The 15,046-nt window shown below is 37.8% G+C and overlaps 1 protein-coding gene across 1 annotated transcript in view; it reads right to left on the bottom strand.

Moving 5' to 3' along the window:
- Positions 1-15,046, bottom strand: part of LOC309601530 (transmembrane protein 161B-like) — a gene marked incomplete at its 3' end in the record, with an annotated part of 70,857 nt that overhangs the window by 22,524 nt on the left and 33,287 nt on the right. The gene's annotated exons all lie outside the window — the stretch shown is intronic.

Raw genomic sequence — 15,046 nt, 5'->3', positions numbered from 1 at the left:
TCAGAAAATCTAATGGTTCTCTTATGAAAGTGGCCAGACTAAATGTTCACAATGGCCTATACTGCAGAATTTGTGTCATTAACATGCATTAAATATTCAGAGGTTATGATCTATGAAAGACATTTGGAGTTGTTCCCTCAACCAGAGAATGATGAAGAGAAATAGTTAAATATAAGAGAACATTTTACATCCAAACTCAAGAACAGCTGAAAATGAAAATGTTCTTTTAAACTGGTATTAACCTCTGAGCCTTATTATATATTCTGGGTCATCATAATGTAAGAAATACTGACATACTGAAAAGGACAATTTTAATTTACTTTTCATTTTAAAGCCACAAAAGCTTTAATAATTGAATGCACTTCCTATATGTTACTCTAAATTCAATATTTATTAACAGAAGGTTTCACTGAGTTTTAGATTCCCTTTTAATGTGTTTCAAATTGAATGCCTTTCTGAAGCTATTTCTTCACTTTCTGTTTTTTCTTTGTATCTTAACCTAATCTTATTAACAAAGGCCCATTTAGAAAAAAAAGAAAAAAATAAAAGTCTGTGGCTGCACCTCTTCTTCCAGACAGCTATTTGAATTTCCAAAAAGATATGGGGGAAAGGAAACAGGAAGTAGAAACATTCATGGTGGATCTCTCACACGAGGAAAGAAAAGGAATGCTTCTTTAACTCGGATTTCACTTTCGAGGCAAAGAATGTAATAGATCAGCAGAGGGCAGGTTGAGCACAAAGAGGCAGGTCACAAGTCTGCTGGAGATATGAAAAGCAGGCAGCAACAGAAGTCTTAGTCACTGCCTTCTTACTGGAATAGTTTGTTTATTTTCAGACATTGAACTGAGATTTAAGACTGAGTAGCATATACCTATGTGTATATATTTTCTCTTACTGTGTTATTTTTTCTTTTGCTAAATTCAGAGCATCCAGATGCATTTGAGCCAGTCGCAAGCCAGGGAATGTCAAAAAAGCACCAATAAGTGAACACAGAACAGCCAGGAACAATTTGAAGGTTAGTTTAGACACAGGACCCCTAAAAGAAAAGAAAGGAAATAAGCCGGGGGGGGGGGGGGGGAAATCAGAGACTACTTTCAAATCAACAGTATCTAACATTTAATCAAATTAAAATAAAAAACAAGCAAGTCACCTATTTCTTTAATAAAAAGAATAAAAAGCTCTTCAATATAAGAAAACCAAAACTAAAGCTACTTCCTACAAAATGTTAAATTTGTTAGCAGAGAAAAAAAAAAAACAAAAAAGAATAATTTTATATTGCGATTAACAAGTTATTCAATAAAAATAGCTAGTGGAATGAATTCGATGATTATACTTTTAATAGAAGAACAGATACATCGTAAGTTTAACTGGTCAAAGGCAAATTTTTACTTTTATTTTTATTTTTATGTTATGCCATTCAAACTACCAAGAGACACCATCATCAACTCAATCACTGCTGTAAACAGCCAAAGCACTGTGAATGTTTAAAAGGAAATGGACACAAACAGAAAAATTAACACAGAAATTAGTTGTCCTGGTTTCAGCTGGGATAGAGTTAATTTTCTTCCTAGTAGCTGGTATAGTGCTGTGTTTTGGATTTAGGATGAGAATAATGTTGATAACACACTGATGTTTTAGTTGTTGCTAAGTAGTGCTCACACCAGTCAAGGACTTTTCAGCTTCCTGTGCTCTGCCAGGTGCACAAGAAGCTGGGAGGGGGCACAGCCAGGACAGCTGACCCAGACTGGCCAAAGGGCTATTCCATACCATCTGACATCATGCTCAGTACATAAGCTGGGGGAGGTGGCCGGGGGGCAGCGATCGCTGCTCCGGGACGGGCTGGGCATCGGTCGGCAGGTGGTAAGCAATTGTACAGTGTATCTCTTGCTTTGTATATTATTATTGTATTATTATATAATTATTATTATTACTACTACTATTCTATTTCATTTTACTTCAATTATTAAACTGTTCTTATCTCAACCCACGAGTTTTCTCCCTTTTACCCTTCCAATTCTCTCCCCCATCCCACCGTGGGTGGGGGAAGTGAGCGAGTGGCTGTGTGGTGCTTAGTTGCTGGCTGGGGATAAACCATGATATTAGTAAATTTGGAATAGTTTATGAAAAACAGAGCAAAGAAAGGTTAAGAAACACATGGGATTCAGTTGAAGGGTTTCTTTCTCATTAAATATCCATATCTATAAGTGACGCATTATTCTAAGTATATATTTGAAACTTCTTTTCCTCACAAATAAAAAAACAATCTATAATTCTTGTATAATACTTGAGAATTTCCAAACAAGAAATTCAAATTTGTATTCCCACAGTGATGACATACCCCATACAAGCATTTTGGATCACGTGTTTAAGACAAGGATTGTAACAGAATTCCATTTACAATATACAGAGGCTGTCTATGACAGTGACTGTATATATAAGTAGCATCACAAGCTATCAAACATTCCTTTGTCAGTCTATACAAAACTTGGATGTACTGTAGCAAGCAGATGTATTTGCCTAAGAGGAAAATACTATTATAGCCTGAAAACATGACTGAAAGCCAAAATTTACTCCTAATTCCAACTTTATTGCAGGCTCCATCTGTAGCTTTTGCACTCTCATCTTCCTGCATACCACAGGAACTGCAAAAAATACTTATCTCCTGTTTCAAGCAATCTTTTCAAAGCTGAAGGGACTGTTTAAGAATTACCATGAGAAAGACTTTTATAGTTTTTAACTATATTTTATGGACTGGAACAATTTTGGAATAAAAAGGGAATACACAAATGCAACTTAAGTTACTTTGTAAATATTGATGGATTATTTTCATTAATCCACCTCTTCACATTAATACAGAGATTATAAGTGCGTATAAGAGCAAAGCATGCAAGACAAAAGCTTGCTAAGAAAATCCAAGTGGTTCAGTTATAAATCCAACATAATGAAAACCAATGTATTTCCAGAAACTTACTGGGATTCCAAACCCTGCTTTTCGAGAAACTGCATAGCACTTTCTGAAAAATTTGAGAATCCTGCAGAGACATAAATTATATGTATTTTAGCACAGCACAAATATAAAATCTCTTTTTTTTGAAATAAAATGCTAGGTAACAGGACATATTTTAAACAAAATTTGTCTAGCATTATTATTATTATTATTATCAACAAATTATGTCTAGCATAGCTCTTTCATGTGCTAATTAGTATGCCACGATGCAATAGAACTCAGTTATTAACACAAACAGTCTTTGAAAACATCTCTGATATTTGTACATTTCATGAACATGAACAAAACATTCATTTTTAAGAAGGTAAGTAACTTTTTTTCAGTAGAGGAGCTTCACTTTACTATGCAAGGCAAAATGGGTGCCCTGGTTTCAGCTGGGATAGAGTTAATTTTCTTCCTAGTAGCTGGTATAGTGCTGTGTTTTGGATTTAGGATGAGAATAATGATGATAACACACTGATGTTTTAGTTGTTGCTAAGCAGTGCTTACACTAGTCAAGGACTTTTCAGCTTCCCGTGCTCTGCCAGGTGCACAAGAAGCTGGGAGGGGGCACAGCCAGGACAGCTGACCCAGACTGGCCAAAGGGCTATTCCATACCATATGACGTCATGCTCAGTACATAAGCTGGGGGAGGTGGCCGGGGGGCAGCGATCGCTGCTCCGGGACGGGCTGGGCATCGGTCAGCGGGTGGTGAGCAATTGCATTGTGCATATTATCATTACTGTTATTTCCTCTTCCTCTGCTGTCCTATTAAACTGTCTTTATCTCAACCCGCGGGTTTTACTTTTTTTTTTCCCCGATTGTCTCCCCCATCCCACCGTGGGGGGTGGGGGGAGGGTGAGCGAGCGGCTGTGTGGTGCTTAGTTGCCGACTGGGGTCAAAGCACAACACTGGGTTAAAAATAAAACTGGAAAGTAGATATAATTAACAAAGCAAACAACCTAGGTAAAGACTACACTATTTAAAACAAAGCAAGGAAAATATACAGGATATCCTTCAGAATCGACATTCCAAAGCAAGATTTCCTAAAAGTGTATTACATATAGTGTTCATTTAAATACAGATATTCTCAAAACCACCTAAAACGCTTAAAATTAATTTTTCAAGTAATGTAATCACTAGAGCTGTTGCAAACCCTGAAGAAAGGAGTTACCTGATTCGAGTCCAAACTCTAGATAGCTTTCTGTCACAATCAGGATTGCCATTGCTTTCACAAAGAAGAAGCAGCCAAAGGTGACACAGACTGATCTTTCACCTCCATCCTCTACTATGAAATAATGGGTGGTCAACGAAAACAGTATCTTACTATACAAGAAAAACGTCAAGGAAAATCAAGTTTGTAAAATAACTGTATTTATAAATTATAAAGCTGTATTTTGGTCATCTACACTAAGATACGCAAATGCTTTAAAAAGTAACGTGTGTTTGGCCAATTTGAGGTTAATTATGCTTTACAGTATTGTGGGAGTTTAATAAGCACAGGCACACAGTCACATAATGGGTAGTAAGGAATACGCTGTTCTGGAATATAATTTTGTTTTCATTTAGGCTTACTGATAGCCAAATGCAATGGTATTCACTATCGACCCGAGAATAATTAAACCAAAGTTTAAATGTAAATTTTACATACTTGTAAGAACGTACAGAAGTTACATCAAACCAAAAATAAGACAATTGTATCTTCAATGTAAAATATCAAGCTAGATGAAAAATATTTCATCAAACTACACAACAGTGAATGCAGGGAAGTGAATAAATAAATTTTTAACCACAGTGGAGTTATACATGTTCTGTCAGAATGCACAACCCCAAGTGGGTGTATTCAAGATTCTTCACTGCAAGAATCCAGAGTGCAAAGGCAAAAATATAGCACCATTCAAGTCACTGCATGCTTGTTGCTGAAATAATCTCAGTTAAAATACTTCCTCAGTCTTGACTTAACTATATGTGAATGCACATTTGTACACATGCATACATCCATACACACAAATACGTATATATAGTACATATATATGTATACTGTGTATATAGCATACACAACTTTTTGTTCCTTTGGGGAGAAAAAGGTAGAAAAGGTAGAAAACGTAGAAAAGGTGCTCCTCCTCACATAAGTCTCTCTTTTTTTCTGAAGAAAAACATAGACATTGAATTTTTTCTTCCCTCCTTGATTAAAGGCAAGACATTTTAGAAAACATGAGGTGAGAACAGAGAGGTTTGTTGCCCTTCAGTTTAGAAACAAACAAAAAACCCCACACAATAAGCATTTAATGCAAAAGCTGTTCTCTCAAATGTCTGCTGAGCTTTCCCAAGTAGTCTTACAAAAGCTTCCAGGTAGTTTTACAAAATCTGTATCCTTTCAATTAGATTTCCTTTTCTTAGTTTTCAGGACATCATGATTAGTGGAAGCAGCAAAAACTTAACTCTTTGCATAAGAGCAGAGAAGTTGTAAGAATTTTTATATATGTAAATAAATGTCAGAAAAGACAAAATATATTTTTTGCTTTAAAAACACCAAAAGATTCTCTCTGTCACTTAGAAATATTCAAACATCAGATAAAGTAACTTTGTGCTGGTTTTGGTGAGGGAGGGCAGGAAGCACAGGGCATACATACAAACAGCAGGGAATGGGATGCCCCAAGAAGCGCTTCTGTCAATAATGGGATAAAATTTCTTAAATATGAAAACTTCTCCTCACAGGAAGCATAGACCTGCCTTATAAGAAATAGTGACCAGTGGCATGGGATTGTTGCTTAGATTATTATGTGACTATTTACTAAGCAAAAAACGCATGAAAAGATGAAACTTGTGTTTCTCTACTTTTGCACGTATGTGTTCAAGATTTCTCAACAATCAAAGGTAATCAACTAACAGCACATTTAGTATTATCTAGGAAAGAAAAATCTATCCCGTTCTTATTTTGATAAAAAAGAGAGACTATATAGTCCAGTATTATATCTTAAGTCCTTTCCTCAATGCCATAAATATGAACATCTAAGAGGTTATCTGCTCTGTTATCAAGCTGTTTTAAAAATGTTTATTGAATATTCTCCTTTTTAGTGCCTTTCTAAACATAATTAGTTCCAAAATTATACAGTGGATTAAGATAATTTTTTTATAATACACTATCAATTCTTACTACTATGAGCTGCAGCCCATTATAATTGATTTTTTTTTTTCAAATGGCAGGCAATATCAAGTCTGTATTTAAATAAAGTACTTGGAGATCATTCCAGACATTACTTGCTTTAAATAACAAAAAAGGAAGACACAAAAAAGATTTCAAGTGTAAACTGTACCCATTTTTTCCACTGCACAATAACATAATAATTTATATTTGTACTTTTTAAAATATTGGAAGTATTTTAAGATGTAGATTATGTGAAAATCTATTTTAGGGTATCTATTTGATAAAAACATTTGAACTGTCATCAGTTAATCTCTCAAGAAACCATGTGATTATGCAATATTGCACTTCATTAAGCAGCACGCATTTAACATATGCATTGCTGTATTTCATCTATATGCAGAGAAGTACTCATATACGCACATTAGGGTGGCCTAACCACAGCATCTAACTTGACTCTTAAGTTTACAGTAATCAACTTAAACTCCCTTTATAGTTAACAGAAAGAACAGGTATCCCTAAAGGAAAACTTATCTCATCCTAAAAATGGGCACATAATAGGTCATACAGACTGTGTTCTGGAAAGGTCTGTTTCTCTGCACTGACCATTAAAAGAACATCAGGATGATTTTTAAACACTTAGAAGTTAGGCAAGATGACTCCCACCCTTATAAACATTTTAGTTTCTAGTAAAATACATAGAAATTTTGGATTCACAATTGAAAACCAAATAAACTCCTCTATATTATTTCTAATTGTATGTAGACAGGAAAAAAAAATAGTTTAAGGCTTCCAGAGATTATTTCAAGATCTGACGACTGACTTTCCCTAGATCAGCCTTCAATCAAGTTAAGGAAAGTCTGTTGCTTTCCTTTGCTATCCCATTGATATGACTACATATGAAGACATTTTTCAAATGTAGCCAGTAAAGTTTCCTAATCTACTAATGAAATCAGGTTACTTAATCAGCTTTTCAGATGACAGACAGCTTCCCAACTGAGAAATACCTTACTTTTCCTATACCACATTAATTTTCCTAAATACCTTGCCTTTGCAACAGAAAGGATCGTGTACAGCACTGTTTAAAGGTTTACAACAGATAAAAAATTAAAGAAGCTGACATATTTGTGTGTTGCACAAAGACAATGATTTAAAATGTCATTCAGTTGTTCTCAATGATGAATTTCAAATAGCTGCATAAGCAGAGTAGTTTAAATTAGACACGTGCTATTGTTAAGATGATAGATCATCTCTCGATGTTGTCCATCTTCACTCTATCCTCGTGCACCCCCTCCCGCCAATGAAGTGCTTTGTTATTTTACAAACTCATCCCTTTGCAAGTATGCTAGCTGCAACTGCTACATTTAAAATTGCAATCAACTATTTAATTCACTAATTTTGAATATTTTTTTCTGACAGAAGCCACCTTTCCAAATTTCAAAGTAATGGAAATCAGAAATCAGTGACTAGTGACTATTTGCAACAAGCTGTATAGCAAGAATAAAAAAAAAAAATTAGTAACCAGAACATGTGACCTACGACACAATGCGTTTTCACAAATGTCAAAGTTACTTTTGCAAGAAGTATTGCAAACCCTATTTTTAAGCCTAAATTCACGTTTAGCAGGTTGCGACCGATAATCTGTCTTTAGAAAAAAAAAAAAAAACAAAACAAAAAAAAAACCTCAACATTTTTGTTTTACAAAATCTTTTGCTACTTCTCTTCATGTACTGGAAACTGTTCAGTGTGTGCAGGCTATCACCATGAAAAGCCACCAATCAATTAACCCAGTATCCCATAGCCTTTCAAAAATATTAAATAGAGGGCAGGTGGTACAGCAGGTCTTCTAACTGCTGCCTCTAAGAAACATACTGTCATTGAATCTTCCTGAAAGTGTAAAGCAATTAAAAACTTTATTGTTCTGTTCTGCTAAAACAATAAGAGAGTTCTCTATACTGAAACTATTTATCTGCATTGCCAACTGTGAGGTAACCAAGAATAGTCTATATTGCAGTCAAAAGGAAAGAGGGAGACACACGCAGACATTCCTCCTCTAGCTTTACACTGGCTAGGTTAGGTTGATCAGTCAGTACCAATGCAGATACAGAAGCCTGGAGTTTAGCATGGGCTGCCACTTGAACATTTACCCAATCTGACAGATGAATTCTGCATCTTTCACTGAGGTATCTGCTAATGCAGCTGCACAAATATTTCTGCACATTAAATATATTTAAAGCTAGCTTAGTTGTGCCTAGCAGAATTGCCATCAATGTAATGCCAATATACTCTAACCATGGAACTCAAGTACTAAACTAATGTATTACTCCTTTTACATTAAAATTCTGTTAAAACACAAATGTATGGACTAGTTTCCTGTTTGGAATTTTTTTCTGAGTATCTACACTACCAACCTAAAAAAGCTACTAGTGGGTTACTGCACCGAAACAAAACATCTACCCCTAGAAAAAATGGTCGAAAAAATTTCCAATCAATCATCACTTCTATAAGCTTCTTTTGGCCGCTTTGCCAGCCAAGTCTCTAGTACAATCCAATACCTCTTAATATACAGGCATGAAACAGGGAAAAGCATCTGTCACCAAAACACAAAACTGTTCTAGAATTAATTCTTGACATATCACATTGGTTTCTTTAAATTTAAAATATGGGGGTGTACTGGTTTTGACTGGGATAGAGTTAATTTTCTTCATAGTAGCTAGTATGGGGCTATGTTTTGGATTTGTGATGAAAACAGTGTTGATAACACAGGGACGTTTTAGTTATTGCTGAACAGTGCTTACACAGAGTCAAGGCCTTCCTTATTTTGCTTTGCTTGCGCGCGCAGCTTTTGCTTTCCCTATTAAACTGTCTTCATCTCAACCCATGAGTTTTCTCACCTTTACCCTTCCGATTCTCCCCCCCATCCCACTGTGAGGGGGGTGAGCGAGTGGCTGCGTGGTGCTTAGTTGCTGGCCGAGGTTAAACCACAACAGGGGGGCAACCAAATATTTCGACAATTTAGGATGAATCATTTCTGGTCTTGACATACTGAGTTAGTAAATAGTTGTATGTTTTTAAGTATTTTCAGTATCCCAGAGGCCCAATGTCGAAACACAATAATGAACCAGATTTCTTCTGAAACCTCTTTTCACTCGCCTAGGTTACAGTGATCACAAGAATTGTTTCATTAATACTTCCGTATACCACTCCTTGCACCAACACCCCCCCAAAAAAACCCTGTAATGCCCAGAATAAGTTATGTTAACATATTTATAGAGATGTTAACTCTCTAATACAAAGTTCAGTTTAGATCGTGCTCCCTGGTACTGCAGTCTTCTGCATTGTCACTAACCCCTCAAACTGGACAGGACTAAACTACTTCATCCCATCTGCCCAGGAACCGCACAAACATTTAAGCAAGCCCTATTCAATATTAGGAAGCAGTGATTTCACAAGGATTTCTACAAAGCCACCTACTCTGTGGAGAAACCTCCAATAAAAACGAGGTCTCTCTCATGCCACAGAAAAAAACAGTAAATAAAAGTTGTAGGAAGCGGCAGAAAACCAGTTCCACCATTTATTTCCTTCGTATAACTATTAAATGACGGTTCAACTATCTATTAATGGATAAGTAATTATATTTTCCATTGTATTCTCTCTTTCAAACTACACAAAAACATAGACATTTTTTGAAGTGATTCATTAAAAACCCTAGAATTTAGACTCCACTGTTTGACAATGCATTCAAAACAAAAGGTAACACTTTTTATACAGGTTTCCAATTTCCCAGAATTTATTTGTGAAGGCTTAGTCCTGCATACAAGGTCATTCTTCTCCAGGCTTTCCCAAATTTGTGTACGTTTTTAGAAGTGCCACATGAATTTTAAACTTTGAGTTGTCTATTCTTCCTCTTACCCCAACAAACTACCAGAATTTCTTAAGAATTTTCCCTCTAAAGTATATTGTCTGCTACCAAAAACTCAAAAGAATATTGGTCCCTTAGCCAATACAAAAATCACACATGCTCAGGTAAAGAAATGCTAAAGCATGCAGTTAGCTGTTCACAGTTTATTAAATAAAACTTAGCTTTTGGCATATGATCTTTTGATTTTAATACTATTCTATGTGATCTTACAGCTCAGAAATGTCATGCCAATATACACACTAAATTTAGTTTTGACCTAGCACAACTTGTCCTCTTACAGTGAAAAATTACTTACTTGCTTCTGACAATGGACAAAAATCACCTGTCCATCTCCACAGAAGACCTTACATTTAAAATCCCATATATAATTATGGGATTTGATAATCTACATGAAGATATTTAAAGTGTGAAGCATGCTTCCTGCCAATGTTGCAAAGTAATTATCTTGTGGTTTCCTGTATGTCTCATAAGTTCTAATGTATAGAAACTGCAATATTTCCTCTCTGCCATACTTCCCTTTCAGTCATTTAAGAAAGCTAGTAAGAAAATATAGGCCAACGTGCTGCTAACACGCAGGATACTAGCTCTGTTTCCATCTTATCCAGCTGCAAATGGGCAATTGGATCTCAAATGTTTGAGCCAGATTAGGACAAGGCTGAAAATACTGATTTAGGCTCAATTCATTAAAAAAAAAGGCAGGTCAGAAAGAAAGAATCAGGAAAAGACCCTAATATCTATTTGCACAGCCATGCATCTCGATTCTTTTAGATTTCTGTATTTGGTTTTGCCTCTGAATTGATGACCAAATTAAAGCAGTGATTAGGAGTGCATTTAAATACCACTGTAAGAATGGAATGTTGCAGTCTATTTTCCTACATAATCCATGCCAATATATTAATTCACAACTTTGTCACCTAGAGTTGCAATTACTGTAGTATTATTTAAGTTGGTTACACCCAAGATTTATTTGAAAGATGAAGCAAATACAGGGCATTGTCATCAGTAAACTTAAGAGTGTATTATGGTTATACTATCTGAAAATTGTTTTTCCATTAATTATATTAACCTCCCTCTCATTCTCAAAATGGGAGTTGAAGGTGGTGGCTTGCACCTCTGATTTCTTAAGTAGCAGTTGCTTCTCTCTCTCTCCTTCCCTCTGCCGCGATTAAACTAGAAATCCTGACTTCATCCAACCAAATAAAAAAAAAAGGCTGCTTAGCAACATAGCTATAATATCATTAAAGGTGTCACCACCTGGTAGGTTAGAAAACCACCTTTTGGATTATCTGCTGACAGATAAGAGTCAATAGAGAAATAATTGGTCTGGAGGCAAGCTACTGCCAGTCGGTTATTTCATAATGCAAGTCAACTCCTCCATCTAAGTTATTACTCATTAAAAGGAAAATTCTGGATATCATTTATACTTCAGGCTACGTGGAAAAGGTATTACTGTCCTTATTGTAAAGGCAGCACACACTTCAGTAATTATCAAGCACAGACAAGCTTTAAGCATATCCAGAACTGTCAGTAAAAACTAACCAGAGTTCAAGGGGTTTACGTGACATCACTAGCTAGTGCTAACACCAAAAAAGATCACAATAAGAATCTCTATGGAAGAAGAGGCATTTCCACAGAGGAATCAATTTTGAATATTCAAGTGCTATATTAAGTCTAACTTAGCACTTTATCTGGTTATTAGCTGTTCAGGGAGCAAAGCAGTTGCACAAATTCATTTTCTGACTCACATCTCCATAACCTACTTTCTTCCAGGCCCTTATTACATTGCTTCATCACCTCTCACATCTTTAAAAGGCAACTTTCCTCCCCAAAGAGTAAGTCTGGATTGGTCTCTGAAAACCAGCTAATTACTACACAAGCATCAATGTCCGATACTGCTTTCTCCAGTACGTCACAGCTGCTTCTTTTTATGATTTGATATTGCTTGTTTCCTAAATACTCTGCTTTTGTTTCCTTCAGTTTCAGAGGGGAGTTCAGCTTTTCACAGAACTTTGAAAACATAGTACCACCTCAGCTCCTACAACTGTCTACACATTTTATTTTCACATAAACTTCATTATAAGTATCTTGAAGTTCTTCTAAAAATATGAATTCATGCATGCATCTTTGCAATAAATGATTGTATACAGTATTGTACTATTCAGCTAAGGAAGCATCAGACTAAACATATCAAAAGCAAAACGTGCACAGTAAACATTCTTCTCCCAACATTTAAATACTTCCTGGTACAAAAATCTCTTCCTGATTGCCCAGCTGGGCAAAACCAAATTAGTTTAGAACCATTACAGATGAGCACTAACTTTTTGTTCACATACATAAGATGCTTTCCATAAATAGTCTGGTATTAATATTTAAAAGCCATTGATATCAGCATATCCAAAGAGCATGTATAGCGTATATATTACCTGACAATGGCACTAGCATACACAATCCTTTTTCCAGATATTAAATCATAGAATCATAGAATGGTTGAGGTTGGAAGGGACCTCTGGAGGTCATCTGGTCCAACACCCCTGCTCAAACAGGGCCACCTAGAACCAGTTGCCCAGGACCATGTCCAGTCAACTTTTGAATATCTCCAAGGAGGGAGAGTCCACAACCTCCTTGGGCAACCTGTGCCAGTGCTCAGTCACCCTCACAGTAAAAAAGTGTTTCCTGATGTTCTGTGTGTCCTGATCTCTAGGGAACAGCTTCATGCAGCTCTAATCAATTATTAAATGTGCTTACTCTTGGTTTTTACAAGTGAGTTTAAAACCAGCATTTCACAGTAGTTTTGGAACTATATTTTACATCAAACAACACAATAAACTTGTCACCAAATTGCAAAAACTTCAAAGTTTCTTCCCTTGTTAAAATTTATCAAAATCCATTCCTTTGGATTCAGCAGGGACTAAGTAAACATTCGTGCCCAGATTCTCTGTTTACCTTACAAAGCCTCCATGTACATAGTGTGAAAATCTACATACATATATACATATATCAGTTATATACAGGAGAAAAGTAAGTGTGTCAGAACGTCTTGCCATTGCTAATTCACTTCAAGTACAAGGAAAAAGTAAGATGTCAGGGTTACAGGGCTATCCAAACAAAGGAGACAATGTTTTGTAAATATTATGTCTACGGCTGCCCTTGGAGTGTTATCAGGAGAGCTAATAAAACTGGCTAGCAGGCAGAGCTCAGCCTCTCCGAGCTACTGCCTGCAAGAGCCTTCGAATCTTATGTCTCTGTCTCTTGTCTTGGGCCTTCCCTGACAACTAGCTTGGAGAGATCTTCCCCACTGGGAATACTGGGTGAAGATGTCTGGTCCCCAAGCCCCTGCAGGTGCATCTGCAGAGGATGCTGCGGAAGCTCTGCAGTGGTGTATGGAGCGGATACAACAGCTTGAGTCACGGTACTCACAGGAACTGGGATCGTTACTGGGTGAGATAAGGGAAAAGACTCAAGCCTTGATAGAGCAGCTCTGTCGTCGTGTAGAGGCTCTAGAAAGGACAGGCTCTACTTCACCTCCTTCAGTCACCCTCACAGTAAAAAAGTGTTTCCTGATGTTCAGACAGAACCTCCTGCATTTCACTTTGTGCCCATTGCTTCTTGTCCTGTCACTGGGCACCACTGAAAAGAGCCTGGCTCCGTCTTCTTTGCACCCTCCCTTCAGGTATTTATATACATTGATGAGATCTCCCCCCCCCGGAGCCTTCTCTTCTCTTGGCTAAACAGTCCCAGCTCTCTCAGCGTTTCCTCATAAGAGAGATGCTCCAGACCCTTCATCATCTTCGTGGCCCTTCTCTGGACTCTCTCCAGTATGTCCAGGCCTCTCTTGTACTGGGGAGCCCAGAACTGGACACAGGGCTCCAGGTGTGGCCTCACCAGCGCTGAATAAAGTGGAAGGATCACCTCCCTCGACCTGCTGGCAATACTTTGTCTAATGCAGCCCAGGATACTATTAGCCTTGTTTGCAGCAAGGGCACATTGCTGGCTCATGTTCAACTTGGTGTCCACCAGGACCCCCAGGTCCTTTTCTGCCAAGCTGCTTTCAAGCTGGGCAGCCCCCAGCATGTGTACTGGTGCATGGGGTTATCCCTCCCCAGGTGCAGGACTTGGCACTTCCCCTTGTTGAACTGCACGAGGTTCCTGTCAGCCCAATTCTCCAGCTTGTCGAGGTCCCTCTAGATGGCAGCATGACCCCCTGGTGTATCAGCCACTCCTCCCAGTTTGGTGTCATCAGCAAACTGGCTGGGGGTACACTCTGCCCCATCATCCAGATCATTAATGAAGACGTTGAACAGGACTGGATCCAGTATTGATCCCTGGGGTACACCGCTAGTCACTGGCTTCCAACTAGACTGCTACTGATCACCATCCTCTAGGCCCAGCCATTCAGCCAGTTTTCAGTCCACCTCACCGTCTGCTCATCCTGCCCATACATTAACAGCTTATCTATGAGGATCTTATGGGACACAGGGTCAAAGGCCTTCCTGAAGTCCAGGTAGACAAATATCCACTGCTCTCCCTTCATCTACCAAGCCAGGCATTTCATTATAGAAGGTTATCAGGTTGGTCAAGCAAGACTTCCCCTTAGTGAAGCCATGCTGACTACTCCTGGTGATTTTCTTGTCCTTCATATGCCTGGAAATGGTTTCCAGGATTAGTTATTCCATCACCTTCCCAGGGATCGAGGTGAGGCTTACCGGCCTGTAGTTCCCTGGGTCCTCCTTCTTGCCCTTCTCGAAGACGGGAGTGACATTTGCCTTCTTCCGGTCTTCGGGCACTTCTCCCAACCGCCATGATCAATCAAAGATAATCGAGAGTGGCCTAGCAATGACATCTGCCAGCTCCCTCAGCAGTCGTGGGTGCATCCCATCAGGGCCCATGGACTTACATATGTCGGGTTTGCTTAAGTATTCCCTGACCTGATCCTCTCCCACCAAGGGTACATCTTCCTTGCTCCAGACTTTCCTTCTGGTCTCTTGGGCCTGGG

This window comes from Platalea leucorodia, assembly GCF_965183815.1.
Source record: "Platalea leucorodia genome assembly, chromosome: W".
Lineage (NCBI taxonomy): Eukaryota > Metazoa > Chordata > Aves > Pelecaniformes > Threskiornithidae > Platalea > Platalea leucorodia.
This window is presented reverse-complemented; position numbering and strand designations above follow the sequence as displayed.